This window comes from Meriones unguiculatus, chromosome 8 (assembly GCF_030254825.1).
Source record: "Meriones unguiculatus strain TT.TT164.6M chromosome 8, Bangor_MerUng_6.1, whole genome shotgun sequence".
In the NCBI taxonomy this organism is placed as follows: domain Eukaryota; kingdom Metazoa; phylum Chordata; class Mammalia; order Rodentia; family Muridae; genus Meriones; species Meriones unguiculatus.
Window position 1 is genome coordinate 75,317,579 of NC_083356.1, and position 13,403 is coordinate 75,330,981.

A 13,403-nucleotide genomic window follows, 5' to 3' on the forward strand; every position below is an offset into this window, starting at 1 on the left:
TGCCGGGCGGCCGGAGCGCGCGGGAGGGGCGGGGCCGCGGGGCGGGGCCTCGCGCCAGCCGTCACCGTCACCCGCGCGCTCCCACCAATCGTAGCGCGCCCCGGGCGTGAGGCCCGCCCTTCAGGATGCGGATGGGTTCGGGGAGCGCCTTCGCCCTCGCCCGACGCGCGCGCCTGAGGTTCAGGGTCCTAAAATCCCCTCCACCAGTGCTGCATCTGCAGCCCAGGCCTCGGGAATCTCCAGAGGGCCAGGTTGTGATGCTTTTGCTGCATTTTGGGATCCTACCATTTCCTCCTGCCAACGAAAGGAACAAAAGAGCAAATTCTTATTAACTGTCCTCATTCCCAGCCACAACGTAGGCGTAGGCTTACGGTACACTGAAACCACCCCTGTGTCTCTGTGGTCTATTTACCTACCTATCACTGACCCAGCGCTAAGCTCTGTGTCATGCACCTTTCCAGAGTCATTTTACTAAATTCACGCAATAACTAAGCATCGTTCCTAATCTTTGTTTTCAGGTTCAAAAACATCTGAGGCTCTTGCTGGTGTGCTATTTATCTCTCATTCACTAATAAATATTTTCCATTACTATGTATAAGCTGATATTCTGTACATTGGGCCTGTACAAGAAATGGTATGAATCCAAGTAGCCAAGATCCGAATCTAATTAGAAATACAGAATCAACTCTGGACTCAGCATCTCCTTCTTGGAATCCACATTACCCAAATGGTCACATTATCTGTTTTCACTGTGTCATATTTGTTAATGCTTTTGAAATACAGAACAAGAGTGGGAGATGTTTCTCAGTGGTAACGTACTTGCTTGTTATGTGCAAGGTCTTGGGTTTGATCCCTGACAGTGAAACATAAAATGCAACAGTCGTCAAAGAGAAACGAACAAATCCAGTTAATTAAAGAATCACAAAGGAGAGGGCTGGAGAGATGGTTAAGAGAACTGGCTGCTCTTCCAGAGGTCCTGAGTTCAAGTCTCAGCACCCATATGATGGCTTACAAAATTGTCTTCGACTGGAGCCTCATAGGATCCAATGCCCTCTTCTGGTGTGCAAATGTGCAGACAAAACACATACAGAAAATATATACAGAAATAAATATTTTTAAAAAGAAAATACAAAATCATAAAAGAGACTGGTGTGGTGGCACATACCTTTAATCCCAGCACTACAGGGACACAGAGAGACAGGAGGATCCCTGATTTCAAGGCCGGCCTGGTCTACAAAGCAAGTTTCAGAACAGCCTTGTCTACATAACAAGTCCCAGGACAGGAAGGGCCACAAAACAAAACAAAACAAAAAACCCTGTCTTGAAAAACAAACAAGCTGGGCATGATGGATAATGCCTGTAATCCCAGCACTCTGGGAGGCAGAGGCAGGTGGGTCTCTGTGAGTTCGAAGCCGGCCTGGTCTACAAGACAGCCAGGGCTATACAGAGAAACCCTGCCTCAAAACTGAAAAAGAAAGAAAGAAAAAAAAAAATAAGAATCACAAAGCCAGGTATAGTGGCACAGACCTTTAATCCCAACACTTGGGAGGCAGAGGCAGGTGAACCTCCATGAGTTCCAGGCCAGCCTGGTCTACATAGTGAATTCCAAAACAGCCAGAGCTATATAAAACCAGTTTTTTAAAAACCAAATAAGGAAGAGTCATTGAGATGGCTCAGCGGGTAAAGACACTTGTCTCGTCTCACAACCTGAGTGTGATCCCCCACTTGCTTGTTATATGTAAGGTCTTGGTGCAAAGAGCAAACCCCACACACACAAGTTGTTCCCTGGCTCCACACATGCACAGTGACACATTAAGTAAATATAATACGATTTTTACAACAGTTCTCTGAAACCAACTCCCTAAAATTGCCTGGCTTCTACGTGAGTCCCTACATGCACATCACACTCATTCATATATGCATAATATATGTGTATTAAATTAGTTTTATCCTAAAGGATATGCATGGTGGCCACCACCTGTAAATCCCAGCATTTGAGAGGCTGAGGCAGGAGACGGATGGTCTGTGAATTTTGGCCAGCCTAAGCTACACGGCAATCTCCTGTCTCCAAACGCTGCAACAAGTGGGCCTACAAACTATGGCTCAGTGGGTAAAGGCATTCCCCAACAAGCCTGATGACCTGAGGCCAAGTCGCGGAGGCCACATAAAGAGAGAGAGCTGACTCCACAAAGCGGTTCTCTCGCTACACACCATGACACACATGACGCACTATTCATACATAATGGTAATACATGAAAGCAAATCACAAAGGGCAGCAGGTGTAGGGGTGGGGCCAGGGAGGGATAGGCCAGGAGTGTGACCTGACCTGTGACTGGGACCCTTCCTGCATAGCGTTCGGAAATTAAGTGATTAGTTGACAGATCGGGACCCTGAGATTCAGAGAGGCTGCACTGAGTAGTGACCAAGGATTCATTCAATTACTGGGGGAAGAAGTGTGGATTTTTTTTTTTTTTTGAGACAAGATTTCTCTGTGTAGCCTTGGCTGCCCTGGACTCACTTTGTAGACCATGTTGGCCTCGAACTCACAGAGATCCACCTTTGCTCTCCTAGACTCACTGTGTAGACCAGGCTGGCCTCAAACTAAGAGATCCTCCTGCCTCTGCCTCCCCAAGTGCTGGGTATATAGGCATGTACCATGTGCCCAGCTATTTTTTTAAAACAAATCTAGTTAGTTAGTTAGTTAGTTAGTTAGTTAGTTAGTTAGTTGGGTCTCATCTGCTTCTGCCTCCTGGGTGCTGGGATTAAAGGTGTTCACCATGCTTGGCTTTATTTATTCTTTTGTGTGTGTGTATGATAATTAGTTTTGTTTGGTTTTTGAGATAGGGTTTCTCTGTGTGGCCCTGGCTGTCCTGAAACTTGCTCTGTAGACCAGGCTGGCCTCGAATTCACAGATCCGACTGCCTCTGCCTCCAAAGTGCTAGGATTTAAGGCATGAAACACCACCGTCCCCTATGCCCCCAGCACGTGACAATTTTTTTTTTTTTTTTTTTTGAGACAGGGGCTCAAGTAGCTCAGGCCTTAAACTTGATCTGTAGCTCAGGATGGCCTTCAATCCCTCATCTGCCTGTTACCATCCACCAGAGGCTGGCATTATAGGCATGCACTGCCATGCTTGATTTATGTTGTACAAACAACCTGCCCTGAGCTCAGTCCTAGCCCCTGGTAATACAACTCTATAATCTGAATTCTGAACCACCGTTTTAAACTGCACAACAAGAAAAGAAGGGAAAGCCCAAGGAAGGATTTTCCAAGGCCATGAAGTAAGTTGCGATCTAACCTAAACCATCGTATGTCCTAGTTTGAGACACTAGCACTGTTGTGATAATGTTGATTGTCAACCTGACAGGGTCTGGATCAATAAGGCAAGCCTCCAAGTATGCCTGTGAGGGATGGTCTTGATTAGGTTAGCCTCCGGGCACGCCCGTGGAAGATTTCGTGATTGCACTGTGGTTGCCTTCATTCCCTAGGCTGTGAGCCAAGTGCTAATAATCATTGCTTTCTGCTTCTGACTGTGGACAGAACATGGCCGGCCATCTCCAGCTTCCACCTTTATGCCTACACTGCCATAATGGACTTCCCCTTGAACTATGAAGCAAAATAAAGCTTCCTTAAATTTACTTTTGTCAGGACATTTTATCACAGCAACAGGAAAAGGAACCTAGACGTCTGGCTTCTACCCTAGTCTGCACCCGAAGAACCTTTTGCTTCCTTCCTAGACAGAAGGTACAATATGTCTTCTCTCCATGTCTCGGTTCTGCCTTGGCTTCCAGAACACGTGGTGGATTCTGGGTACATCTGGAGGAGCTAGTCTGTGTAAGTGCAAGGAAACCCCAGATACAGTTGTGACACCACATGTTCCTTCCTCAACCAGCTGGCATGTGTCGACAGAGACTCCACAGAAAGATGAAGCAGAAGCTTGAGAAAGCCCTTGTTAAGGCGTAGGGGTGTTGAGGGCTCAGCTGCCATTCATCCAGTCATCCGGCCAAGTGGGCCATTAAGGGTTAACTGGGTGCCATGTGCTGTCCAGGCCAAGTGTTGTTAAGTAAGGCATGATTCCTGCCCTTGAGGGACCGATGGCAAGGGCAGATAGTAGTGAAGGAAAGAGCTGAAATAGGAAAGGTGGCTGTGAAAGTGGGTGACTCAAGGAACAGGCTAGGCTCCAGTCAGGTGGGCTCCCTGAGCCAAGAAAACGGAAGCAGGAGGAGATGAGAGAGCATCCTGTCAGTCACACAGTAGGTGCAAAGACCCTGCTACAGAAAAGAAACTGGCTTCTTCAGAAAAAGAGGCTCCATTGTGATTACACTGGAGAGCCTGAAGGTCAGGCTGGAAGGCGGAACTCCGGGAGCGGGCCTGCGGCTTGCTCAGCGACTTTCAGGTGCTATGGAACCACCTCAAAGATCACAGCAAATATGGCAGTTCCTTGTTTTCAGTAGAAAGAGACCAAGGGCTGGAGAGATGGCTCAGAGGTTAAGAGCACTGGCTCCTCTTCCTAGAGGTCCTGAGTTCAATTCCCAACAACATGGTGGCTCACAGCCATCTATAATGAGATCTGGTGCCCTCTTCTGGCCTGCAGGTGTACATGCAGACAGAACGTTGTATACTAAATAAATAACTCTTCTTTTTTTTTTTTTTTAAAGAAGAAAAGAATGAGGGACAAAAAAAGAGAGGTTGTTTTCTGCAGGTGTGTGTACCTGAGATGTTTCCTGTTGATGACTAAAATGGATGCTATTTAAAAAGATAGTTCAAAGGGGGAAAGCAGACTGAGAACGCACCAAGGAGCCTGACTTTGGTGGGTGCTGGCTCCTATAATCCCACACTTGGGAGGAGGAAGCAAAGTGGGGCAGGAGGTAAAGAGTTCATGATCCTTTCATCGTCCTTGGCTGTGTCGCAAGTGCGAGGGCAGCTTGAACTCACGTGCAATCCTATCAGAAAAAATAAAAATCCCTGTCCTGACTTTGAGAGCACGCTGAATGTGGAATCCATCGCCTGGCTGCAGGCGTCTGGACATCTCTGAGCCTTGGTTCCTCCTTCTGTGAAGCTTCTTGCTCAAGACGGGTCTGAGAATCCAGGGCAATGACCAACAGTGTAAAAATCCCTCCCAGGCAGACATCACTCACACTATATTTAGAGGGGAAGAGTGTCAAGACAGAGTCTCCTTAGATAACCCAGTCTGGCCTCAGACTAGCGATAATCCTCCTGCCTCTCGGCCTCTGGGATTACAAATGAGCTGTCACACCCAGCTGTCTGTATTCTGCATTGGCTGAGAGTTTGAGGCAGCACGGAACACTCACTAATTTTCTTTGGATCCTCACTCCTACCCTATGAGGTCGGTGAATTGGTTATTTTCTCAGGGCCCTCCAAGGTCAAGCCACCTGGCCAAGGTCACAAGTTTATCAGTGCGGACCGATAGCTCCGCACTGGATCTGACTTCCTGGTGTTCAGTGGAGAACTGCAGAGCCCAGGACTCAGCTCAAAGGCCCTAGCGGAAGGAAAGGTTCGGCTCTGTGCGCAGCCTGCGGAAGGAAAGTTTCGGCTCTGTGGGCAGCCTGTAATGCGTGTGTCAACAAGAGCCAGATCACCTCTGGAGTTTTTGCCCAGTCAGGTTCACGGTCCACCGCTCCATTTTAGCACCGCGACCAGACCCGGATGATGCGGCAGGCGGCTTAGGGAAGGTCTCGCCTCGCTGGCCAGCAGAGGCGCAGGTGCGCCTACAGTTACGCATGCGTGGCCCGCGGCCTCTGCAGAGCCCTCTGCAGACCTGCAGCTGGCGTGGGAAGAATCTTAGGATTTACGCACGGGTCACGTGAAGCGGAGGGGTGGAGGGAGCTGGCCAGGTGAACAGGATGGTGAGAGGAGAAGAGGTTAGGGCCGAGGGCGGCTTACCAGGGAGCTGCCTTGAGGATCGGAGAGTGAGAAACACATTAACAAGAACTAGGAATGGGGTGAGTTAGAGTAGCAAGCTGGTGCAGTGATGCATCTAGATCACGCCCTGAGGACCCAGTGTGGGCCCTTTCTCCCACTGCCTGGGGCGTGTGCCTGCCTCCCTCTGCTCCAAAGCTGCACGCCAGCTGGGTTCTTCTGTGTCCACCCCACCCTCTCCCTTTGACAGCTGGGCCATTACATTCCCCATTCCTTGCACTGTTTTAGGAAATCTGTCTTTAGAAAAAAAAATTGTTTATTCATTCATTCGTGTGTGTGTGTGTGTGTTTATGTGTGTCCTTGAAGGTGCACTTGTGAAGTTCAGAGGATAGCTTGTGTAAATCCATTTCCTCTTTCACTACGTGACAACAAGGTATCAAACAGGTCAGCATGTGTGGCTGCAAATGCCTTTACCCTACTAAGCCATCTCTCTGGCCCAGGAGCAGTCTCTAAAGTAGTCGCTGGGCTGTTTTGTTTGTTTTTTTTTATTTTTGTTTTTTTGTTTTTTTTTAAAGATAGGGTTTCTCTGTGTAGCCCTGGCTGTTCTGGAACATGCTCTGTAGACCAGGCTGGCCTTGAAATCAGAGACCTGCCTCTGCCTCCTGAGTGCTGGGATTAAAGGCATGAGCCACCACTTCCAGGCAATATATATATATACATATATATGTGTGTGTGTGTATTTATATTTATGTATATGTACATACATTATGTATATATATAAATATATATACATAAATATAAATATATATATATATAAATGTTTTAAGAAGGAAAAAGTGATTTCTCTACCTTGTCACCCACCCATCCACAGAGAGAAAGAGAGAGCTGGACCTGTAGCACTAGAGTCTGAGACCTTACCCTCAAGAAGACAGGCAGATGTGAATGACAAAAATGTGACCTACCTTGGAGTATATACTTTGCCTGGGGGAACAATCCGCACTCAGATCCAGGCAATGATTCCCACAGAGATGGTAGAAGAAATTAAACGACACCTCTGGATGTTTAAATGCTGCAGTCGATGGGTGGAGGACAGGTAGGCAGGGTCTGGAGCTCCCTAGGACTGACCTTAAACTTTCTGTGCAGTAAGGATGAACTTGAACTCTGGAGCTTCCTGCCTTCACATCCCAAGTGCTGGGACTATCAGTGTGTGCCTCTATATTCAGGCTTTGCGATGAGATTAAAAAAAAAACATTTAATTATATGTATGTGGGTATCTGTCTGTGTATGTGCGTGTGAGTGCAGGGGCCCACAGAGGCTGGAGGCATCAGGCCCCCCCGCCAAATCTGGAGTTACAGGTAAGTGTGAGCCACCTGATAGGTGCTGGGAACCAACTTCAGAGTCTGCTGCAAAAAGAGCAGCGGAGCTGGGTAGCGGTGGTGCACTCCTTTGATGCCAGGCAGAAGCAGACATATCTCTGTAGTTCAAGGCCAGCCTGGTCTACAGAGCAAGGTCTAAGACAGCCAAAGCTACACTGAGAAACCCCCTTTTGGAAAAAAACAAACAAGTCAAAACAAACAAAAAAATCAAAAACAAAAAATACAAAAACAAACAAACAAAAAACCTTGCAATAGAAACATACAAGATTTCCCAGTCCGGTAGCCCTCAAGTTAAAATTCTGATGCCACTTTGGAGCAAACAGGACATATCAGAGGATCGAATTCCTGCCAAGGCTATATTAGATTTGGGGGGTGGGGGAGAGCATTTCCACAACTATCTGATTAAGCAATCTTTATTTAGACTGACCAAACAGCTGCCATCCCCTAAGTTGGGGTGTCAGAGAGCAGCCCCCACCACACACTGGTTTTTGAGGACCCTTTTATGGAAAAGGGTTAGGTTTGATAGAAAACAGCTGTCAAATTAATCGGCTGTTAGCACCTAGACAGAAGAGTGGGAGAGTCAGGGCTCAAGGCTGCCTGTGGGGTAGATAAGTGTAAGCCTACTTTGTGTGGAAGGGGAGCCATCACAGGTGTTCAGGAGTTTAGCAAGGCCAAGCGCTGAGTATACATCAGAGGGTTACAAGTTCAGCGTAGGTTGAAAAAACAGTTTGCAGGATACATTAGGTTTAGGAAACAGAAGCTAGTTCTTCAAAGTAGTTCTTCAAAGGTATGGAGACTAAATAACAGTGTATAACAATGTGGCTCCTTAACAGTGACTTCTCTTTTGGTTTCACAACTACCTGCTTTAAAACTCAGGGAACCGGACCACTTCCTCCCAAAGGAAAGGAGTCACCCACAGGAAGAGAAGCTCCAGGCGCAGAGGCACCCAACTCACACAGCGACCCCTGGTGGACACAACTTTGCACAAGGGTGGGGTATGGCTGATTCACACCAAAGACCAGGATCTTCACCTGGGGACTGGGGAGGGAGGGGCTGCGTGTGTGTGTGTGTGTGTGTGTGTGTGTGTGTGTGTGTGTGTGTAAGAGCCACTTTGCACATAGGAGGACCTCTGTAGAGAAGCTCTGAGGGATACAGACTCCAGCATAGACAGGAAAAGCCCATGGCCCTAAGACAAATCCAGAACAAGGAACAACTCAATAAAAAAATAAAATAGTGCTCGCTTCGGCAGCACATATACTAAAATTGGAACGATACAGAGAAGATTAGCATGGCCCCTGCGCAAGGATGACACGCACATTCGTGAACTGTTCCATATTTTTATAAACACGAGTCAGCTTCAGAGAGGGAAGAGGGCTGGAGAGATGGCTCAGTGGTTAAGAGCACTGTCTGCTCTTCCAAAGGTCATGAGTTCAATTCCCAGCGACCACATGATGGCTTGCAACCATCTGTAATGTGAACTGATTCCCTCTTCTGGCAGATGTAAATGCAGATAGAATACTCATATACATAAAAAATAAACCTTAAAAAATAAAATAAATTTAAAAACACACATTAGAAGCTTCAATGGACTCTACCAGAGAAAGGCTTAAAGCTGTTTTTATCTGGTTTGGAAAAATCAGTTTGGTTTTACACCATGGGTATCAGAGAACAACTCATACCTTTTACAAAGATTTAGTTGTGCTTAGGTCTCCAAGAAAGTTTGCATTCCAAGGGAGAAAATTGTTTTGTTCTTCTGTGGGTTTTTGTTCTTGTTGTCATTTTTAGGTTTTCCAAGACAGGGTTTCTCTGTGTGGCCCTGGCTGTTCTGGAGCTCAATCTGTAGACCAGACTGTCCTCAAACTCAGAGATCAGCCTGACTCCCAAGTGCTGGGATTAAAGGGGTGTGCCACTACTGCCCAGCTAAAATAAAATAATGTTTTAAGAGCTCCATCTGGGGGTTCTATACTTTGTGCCAAGCACCCTGGGATGCCACAGTAAACCAGTGAAAGTGTGGTGGGATAGTTCAATTTTCAGAAGGAATGTGGTGACCCTAAGAACGGTTTGGCATTAGGCCCTATGACACTCCTCCCTCTGGCCTTATAGCCTGGTAAAACTGGGGGTTTGACAGTTGATTTGAAATCACAAATAAGAATTTTAGAGATCTGAGATTCAGTGTGGGTGGAATGTCAATGCAGTGTCTTATGGGATGCCAATAATTGGCAAGCCTCTGCCCCATCGAGTCAGGGGAGTCATTGAAGGGTTTTTAATTTCTTTATTGCATTTATTTATTTAGTGTTGTGTGTACACACACCTACCAGGCAAACATGCAGAGGTCAGGGAACAACTGAGGAGTTGGTTCTCTCCTTCGCCGTATGGGTCCTGAGAATCAAAGTCAGGTCGTCAGGCTTGGTGACAGCTCCTCTACCCACTGAGCCAGCTCACTGGTTCAGGTTTTCGTTTATTTATTTGTTTGTTTGTATTTTTGAGACAGGGTTTCTCTGTGTAGCCCTGGCTGTCCTGGAACTCACTCTATAGACCAGGCTGGCCTCGAACTCACAGGGATCCACCTGCCTCTGTCTCTCGAGCATGGTAATTAAAGGCGTGCAGTAGCACGCCAGGCCTGTAAGGGTTAGATCACTTAACACTACTAACCCTTCCTCAGTTCCTGCCGACATCCCAGCATCCTCCTCTCCTGCCCCCTTCCCACACCCCACCCTTAGCACTGTGTCCTGAAAAGCTCTTAGCTCACCAAGGAAACAAAGCTCTCTCCCGACAATACTAAACACAGGCTGCCTCTCTAACCTCCTGTGAGCTTCCTGCCTCTCCATGCTCCCTCCCTCTCTTTCTCCACCCTTGGACTAGGTATTCCTGTCTCTGCTTTCCACACTCACCCACGCCTGACAGCAGCCCCCTCCTCTCTCACTACTCACCCCAGAGTTACCCAGCTGGGGTTGGGGTTCCACCTACATTGTTTCCTGCCCACAGGCAGGCAGAGGTCTGGGGCCTGGCGAGTTCTTTCCTCCTTCTAGAAAGGATTTTCTCCATTTGCACAGACCCGAGCCCCAGGCTTTTTGTCCCGGGTGCTATCTCTCCCAATTCAGAAACAGATGGACTTGGGGGACATTCCTAGGGATGATGCTCGTGGTCTACTACCCCTCCTCCCCACATGTTATTCCCTCCTTCCCACCTAGAGCCCCTCCTCCCCACACATTACCCCTCCTCCCCACCATTGCTTCTCTAGAGGTATCTTAGGTGCCTGCCCCTGGGAAAGGAAGCTAGCTTTGGGTCTCTGTCTGGTTGTCCATTACTGGGAGCTTGCTGCCCTGTGTGGCTCTCCATCCTCCTCTGCACAGGGAGCCCCTCCTCCTCTGATGTTGTCCTTTTAATCCCTAAGACTCTCCCTCCCTTCTTTCTAGGCTGTGATATAATTCCCCCTTGAATACATCACAGCCTCACCCTAGGTCCCCAGAGGAGCTGCTACAGCAGATGTTTAGTTCCCAGAACAGAAATAGCAGTTATTGAACAGAATGGATTCCCAGCAATCTGAGGACATCTGCTTGCTCCATCCCACCCCCCATCCCACCCCGGGACTTGCCGCACCTTCCGTGCCATCGGCAGAGCCGCCCAGGGGCTGTTTCAGTACATTGCCAGGGTTCACCGAGAGCCTCAGAATACTCCTACAACCTCGACTCCCTGTGCCGAGGCCCCATGGAGGAGGAGGAGCAGCCTGTCACATGCTGAATCCCAGGTCAGGCCCTATGTGTTTTCTGCACTTGTTTTATTTATTTTGGTGTGTGTGTGTATGCATGTTGACATATGCATGAGGGATAGGTGTGCCTTTGGAGGCCAGTGATTGATGTCCTGTCTTCCTCAGTTATTCTATGCATTATTATTATTATTAGACATAAGTTCTCTCACTGAACCTGGAGCTCACCAAATTAACCAGAAGGGTTGGCCATCAGACACTAGGACTTGTCCTATCTAACTCCCCACTGCTGGGATTGTAGCCACCAAATGTGACTTTTCATTCTTTTCCTTTTGAGATAAGGTCTTACTATGTATCCCTGGCTGGCCTGGAACTCATATGTAGACCACGGTGGCCTCAAACTCACAGAGATCTAGCTGCCTCTGCCTCCTGAGGACTAAAGGCCTGAGCCACTACGCTCTGTTCTGAACGTAAGGTGGGTGTTGGGAATCCTAACTAAGGCCCTCATACTTAACAATGGACAGTTTACTGACAGAGCCATCCCCCAACCTCTGCTTGTTTATTTACTGTGTATGAGACAGATCTTCTATGCTAGCAGGGAGCTCTAGATCCTGCTGCCTCAGCCTCCAGGAGTACTGGGATTATAGACATGAGTGTTAATGACTCCCCCACCCCTTTTTTTAGCCTTTCATTTGTTTGTCTGGTGAGTTGGTAGGCTGACATTTGCTGTTTTGAGACAGGATTTCACTATGTAGCCCTGGTTGGCCAGAACACACTGGCCCTGAAGTGCTTTCTTTCTTTTAAAATAATTAGATTTATTTTATTGTATGTGTATGAGTGTTTTGCTCACATGTACCTCTGTGTATCATGTACAACCTATGGAGTTATGTACAGTTGTGAGCTGCCATTTGAGTGTCGGAATCAAACCTAGGACCTCTGCAAGAACAAGAAGTTACCCCTAACCTCCGAACTGTCTCTCCAGCTGTCTTGTCTGTTTCTTGGGAAGCATTAGACCTCTGAGGTCACTGTACCCATCCCCACTCTTGATCCTTAACTTCCTTCCTCTCAGCAGAACAATGAAAGCCCTAGAATGGTATGATTACCCCACAGTGAGACTGAGCTCCTTCTGTATATATTTTGCTTTGCTTTTCATTTCACAATAAAAAATATTAATGGGAAATATTTAAATCTATACTCAGAATTAAATTAACCCATGTTGTCCTCAAACTTGTGATTCTCCTGCCTCAGTCTCCCAAGTGCTGGGACTGTAGACATGAACCTGGTTTTAAATATTTAAGATTTATTTTATTACCTGTGTGTATTGTGCTAAGCACACACTTTATCTATCGCTGAGATAAATCCCCAGCCAAAACTTTCCTTTTGGTGCTGGAGCTCAAACCCAGGAAGATTAAGAGTTCAAGGACAATCTTGGCTACTTAGTTCAAGGCCAGCCTGGGCCAGATAAAGCCGTCTTTGAACACACAAACAAATTAAACTAACTAAACGATAATAAAATATAAGCAGCTATAACATTAGGATGATTATAGGCAGAGCTTCTGTTAAACACTCATAGTCTTGGCTAGGTGGTGGATTTTTTTTTTTTTCCAAGACAGGGTTTCTCTGTGTAGCCTTGGCTTTCCTAGACTTGCTTTGTATACCAGGCTGGCCTGGAGCACACCTGCCTCTGCCTCCCTGAGTGCTGGGATTACAGGCGTGCACCACTATGCCTGGCTACTCATGCACACCTTTAATCCCAGCACCTGGGAGGCAGAGGCAGTCAGATCGCTGAGTTTGAAGCCAGCCTGGTCTACAGAGTGAGTTCCAGGACAGCCAGGGTTACATGGAGAAACCCTGCCTCGAAAAACAAAACCAACCACACACACAGACAAACAGCTTATAGGCCTCTTTCATTCTGGTGTCCAGTCCTCCCTAAATGGGTGGGTGGATACTAAGGATGATTGAGAATTCTAAAGAGAAAATCTGAGATGTCTATTTTTTTCTTAATTTATGTGCATTGGTGTTTTGCCTGTATGTATATCTGTGAAAGGGGTTTGGGTCCTCTGGATCTGGAGTTACAGACAGTTGTGAGCAGCCATGTGGATGCTGGGAATTGAACCTGCACCCTCTGAGCAGCTGGTGCTCCTAACCACTGAACCATCTCTTCAGTCCTGGGATCTCCACTCTATAGAGAAGGAGAAAAGTAGCATGCTCCTGGAGCCAGAGCAGCACCCTCTTTCATCTCTCAGCTCTGGGAAGTGGAGACCCAGTGAGAAACCATCGTCCAGACACAGGCTGACCCCGCCACCTGCCGGCGGCCAGGAGAAACATAAAGAGCCTCAGGGCTTCGTCTAGGCCAATCGGGAGCTCCACCGCTGAGCTGCGCAGCCCTTGTGTTGTGTTCACTTTGCTGTTGTTACATAAACTGACCCATTTATTGCAGG

At 47.4% G+C, this 13,403-nt stretch overlaps 1 non-coding gene across 1 annotated transcript; it reads left to right on the top strand.

Annotated features, from left to right (window-relative positions):
• The first annotated feature begins 8,489 nt into the window (after window positions 1-8,489).
• Window positions 8,490-8,596, top strand: LOC132656167 (U6 spliceosomal RNA). The gene has a single exon (XR_009594090.1). It is a non-coding gene; the product is annotated as a U6 spliceosomal RNA (small nuclear RNA).
• The last annotated feature ends 4,807 nt before the right edge of the window (window positions 8,597-13,403 follow it).